The following is a 5,000-nucleotide window of genomic DNA, read 5'->3' on the forward strand; positions in this document are numbered from 1 at the left end:
GGAGGAGGTGGGAGATGCAGCATGAGGAGGAGGTGGGAGATGCAGGATGGGGAGGAGGTGGGAGATGCAGCATGAGGAGGAGGTGGGAGATGCAGCATGAGGAGGAGGTGGGAGATGCAGCATGAGGAGGAGGTGGGAGATGCAGCATGAGGAGGAGGTGGGAGATGCAGCATGAGGAGGAGGTGGGAGATGCAGCATGAGGAGGAGGTGGGAGATGCAGCATGAGGAGGAGGTGGGAGATGCAGCATGAGGAGGAGGTGGGAGATGCAGCATGAGGAGGAGGTGGGAGATGCAGGATGGGGAGGAGGTGGGAGATGCAGCATGAGGAGGAGGTGGGAGATGCAGCATGAGGAGGAGGTGGGAGATGCTGACCTCTGGACATGGCAGGGCCATTGCACTGAAGAACCCCCAGCAGCTGTGGTCACCTGCACAAGATCGAGCCACCAAGATCAGTCAGCATTCCTTTAGTTGGCACTAATTGAACATGAAAGTGACAGGGGAATGTGGTGGGGTCCTTGGGTCTGAGGGGGAGTTGGAGGGGGACATGATCAAGACACACTGTTTACATGTATGAGATCACTAAATAATAAAGAATATTCTGTTATTAAATGAAATATAATAAAACTCATTATTTTGGATGCTAACTGAAAATTAACAATAAAGTGCTAAGAGATGTGTAACAGCATCTTCTCAGGGAGGTTATACAGAGCAGGAGTCTACAGAGGAGAGAGTTTCTGGGTAAATTCTGTCGCCCCCTCATTAGACCTCAGAAGTTACAGGACAGAGAATCGCTGAGAAGTGACTCTGCTCTGGAGCACTCGCCTTGATGTTCTTTAAATGACCAAAGGACAGAATGGATTTTCTGTCCCTGGGGTACATGTTTTGTTGATGCACTAATAACCTAGCCAGCGGAAATCAGGTCAGGGATTTGGGGGAAACTGAAGTAACTGCATTCAGTCCTTCGGGAGCCCAGTGTTTGACTCTAAGCTTTTAAAACAGTGCCTGAAATCCAGAGAAAACTGCCTTTAATGAGTGCCAGCAGCCAAGACCCCAGAAGGGACTAGAGAGATGATATTGTGTTTTTTATCTCACATTGTTGGCTTTGGAAAGTGGCCAGAGGCCACTCAGATCTCAAGTCTCACAGTCAGCTGTCAACTATGTTTGGAACCACAGGCTCTGTAGTTGGTCACATGAGAGCCTGCCCCAACCTCTCCTCTCCAGCCTGAAGACATGATGCTACCAGGAAGGACTGACCAAGACAGCACCAATGCGGGACAGGAAGAACCACAGCGTGTGAGAGGAGTGGGGTGTTAGTAGCACTGGCATGCTTCTCTGACTGTGCTAAGGGTTCTCTCTTCCCACTGAGATAGCCTAAGAAAGCCATTTCTTCCACCACCATCTCATGCACAAGAAATCTGAAGTTCACAGGTGGCAAGCACCTTTGCCAAGGTCACCCATGACCTCTGATGCCCACGTACAGTCACAACGTGCCACTGCCTGAGTGCAGAGCAAATGGGTGGGGACTCACCTTCTGGGGATATGCCTTTCTTCCAAGAGCAGCCAAAAACCAACTCTGCCAAAGACCTCCTACGTGCTGGGCAGGAGGGAGCCTGGACGCTTCATCCCTCCTGAGAGACTTGAACCAGCTCTCAAGTCTCCTCTTCAAGTTGCAATTTGTCTTGGCACCTGTTTTCATATCGTTGGTGACACATGCCTCAATTACCTTAGAAGAGATGCCTTTCACCTTTCTGTTGTTCTGGCTGTGAGGGATTTTGTGCTGAACAGGAACATGGCTCCCTGAACTACTAGGCAGTAGCCCCATTTCTTCCCTTTCGAGTGCCAAGAACAAGCTCGGCCCTTCTACAGAAGAGCCCTGTGGATACTATGGCCATTGAAATACACCACCCAGCTTCTCAGGAAACTAACAGTAGATCTTCCATATGACCCAGATATACCACTCTTGGGTATTTACTGTAAGGACTTCAAGTCAACATATCATGGAGATACTTGCAAATCGGTGTTTATTGCAGCTCTATTGATGATAGCCAAGTTAAGGAACCAATCTAGGTGTCCAAAAACAGAGGACTGGATAAGGAAAATGTGATTGATAGAGGACAGATGATAGAAGATAGATTGATAGATAGATGGATGATAGATAATAAATGGATGGTAGATGATAGATGATGATAGATGATAGATGATGGATGATAGGTGATGGATGATGGATGATAGATTGATAGATGATAGATGATTGACAGATGATTGAGGGATAGATGATAGATAGCTAGATAGATGATAGATAGATAAAATGTTAAATGTTTTTCAACCACAAGGAACAAAGTTATATTGTTTTCGGAAAACGATGCGACTGGAGATAATCCTACTAAACAAATTAACCCATCCCAGAAAGACAAATATCAGACCAGATGACTGAGCAGGTAAAGGTGCTTGCCACCAAGACTAACAGCGTAAGTTCAATCCCCAGACCCCACACTGCAAGGGGAGAACTGACTCCCACTACTTGTTTTCTGATCTCCACGGGCAGGCTGTGACTTGCCCATACATACATTCTCACACAAAATAAATAACAACAAAGAGAAGTAGCATACATTTTGTCTCATTCGTGGTTCCTAGATTTTATATAGATACACAAAACCACGCATGTGAGTAGAAGTGGGAGAGGAGAGAAAACCAGAAGGTGGAAATCTCAGGAAACATGACCAACATGCAGTATATACTTGTACGAACTTAACCACGTTCAAATGTATTTTTAAAAAAAAGAAATACACAACTCCACCTTCAATACCTCCTTGAAAACGAGAGCACATTAAAGGATCACAATAAACACTTCCAAAATATCCACCACAGATTAGATGCTGAGGCTTGTGTGCTGAGGAGACCTTGGTGCTTAAATTGTATGAGGGAGGATAAAATGTACACACGTGATGGTATTACAAGATAGAAAATTATGAAACTATAAGAATACCTGAACAAATGCTGTCAAAGTTCAGAGGAGACTCCTCACTGGAGGATCTGAGAAGGATAGGGGTCGGGCTGGTCCAGCCTGGTCTAGAAAAACGTGACATGTTGCTGGCCATCTGCTGCAGCAGGAAACTGAGGTAGGATGGCAGCGAGGTGGTTTAATGGGCCCACTGACCTTGAAATGGGCTCAACGCTGGTGCTGAACTCACCTGTGCTGCCTGTTCCACATTTATAGCATAACCCATCACACCTGCCCTGGCTGCCCCTGATGCCCAAGATCAGGTGCAGGGGGGTTGCAGTAAGAAGACAGTGACAGCGGACTGCCCTGGGCTGTGCAGGGGCTTGGTCAACCCTGTTTTCCTAGGTTTGAAGATTACCCTGACATCTCCCCAGTTTGCTGAGCGTGGGGCACCGGAAGAGCCTGGACCAGAAGCTCCGATCCAGCACTGAGAAAGGGGAAAAGCAGAAGCCAGGCCAAGCAACACCACCTGGGTGCGTGCCAAAACAAGCAACAGCCGTGTTCCTGGGCTCTGCCTCAGTACAGAATTACCTACCAAGGCATGATCAAAGAAAGGAATAACAGCTCAAAGAGAGCCTCAGCCACCTATGCCCACTGAGTGGAAACCCCGGGGACAGAGCAGAGCGGTTTCCTGGCACTCAGAACTCTCTGATATCCAAGCACCAGCATCCCTTCCACCAGCTCCTCACCACTGGAGATGTCAGGAACCAGAAAGGCACAGCAGAGAGAAGCAGAAAAGGGGACAGTTCCTCAAGGTCATTCAGGAAACTCTATGCCTCTAATCAGGCCACACTCTTGGGTTAGATGCAAGTTGTATATCCACAATCAATCAACCATTAGTGGGCATTTATGGAGCACGTATGAATCGGGGCTCTTTTTGGCATGAGGGAAAGAAAAATCCTGCTAAAACTGACTCGAGCACAAAATAAATTTGTTGGTCCATTTAACTAAAAGGGCCGGAGGAGCTGCTGGCTTGATACTGGCTGGAAACGGGAGTCAGAGAGCACCCTGAGGCGTCTGCTCCAGCACGCTGTGTCTATTCAGTGTTGGTTGCTTCTTTCTATTTGGCTTTGATTGTAGAGCTAGAGGTATTAGGTTTTCCCGTTCATATATTCAAGAGTTAAGGAGCTGGGTGTGGTAAATTAGCGCCTACTACCTCAGCACCCGGTATCCAAGGCAAGAAGAAAATGAGTTTGAAGCCAGACTAGTCTCAAAAGATAGTTAAGAGAAAGAAAAAATAGTGATCCCCTTTCCGGTCAGAGTCACAATTAACGATGGTGGGCAGACGTAGATCGTATGCACCTGTTAGGAGCCACAGTGCACTGATTACCCAGCCCTCTGGCCCGCACAGCCCAGATCGCCAGCTGACCCCATATGTGATGGCTGATTTGCATTCTCGACTGGATTAAGAAACTCTTAGGACATTAGTGAGATGCCTCTTTGGTGTATCTGTGAGGACATTCAAGAAAGAATTCACTGAGGAGAGAAAACCCCTCCCTGGATGAGGGTGGCACCATCCCATGTGCCGGAGTCCAGGACTGTACTGGAAAGGAAAGAAGGGAAAACCAGGGGCACCACAACCCTCCTTTCTCTGCCTCCTGATCCACTCACACGGGAGCAATTAGCCCCATGTGCCCATTTCCACAGCTGTGCCCATCATCTCCACAGCTGTGCCCATCTCCTCCTGTCATCGTGGTCCTTCCCCACCATGATGGACCATACCCTCAAACTCTGAACCAAAATAAATCCCCTGTCCCTTAAGTTGCTCCATGCCAGGTAACAGCGCTGAGAGACATAACCACTGGGGTAGCAGTGTCGAGAGAAAGGTACCACTCAGGGAGAATCTGGGTGGGAGTCCCAGAAGAGCACATGCATTCTGGGTAAGCAAACACAGTAGCTGCCCCTTCTCAAAGGTGTTCTAGAGTGGAGAAACCATAGTAGAGGATGGTGAAAACCCCTCAGGGAAAGCCACATTTTTGTTATCAAGGAAATGATTTTT

This window comes from Nannospalax galili, unplaced genomic scaffold (genome assembly GCF_000622305.1).
Source record: "Nannospalax galili isolate Female #2095 unplaced genomic scaffold, S.galili_v1.0 scaffold706, whole genome shotgun sequence".
Lineage (NCBI taxonomy): Eukaryota > Metazoa > Chordata > Mammalia > Rodentia > Spalacidae > Nannospalax > Nannospalax galili.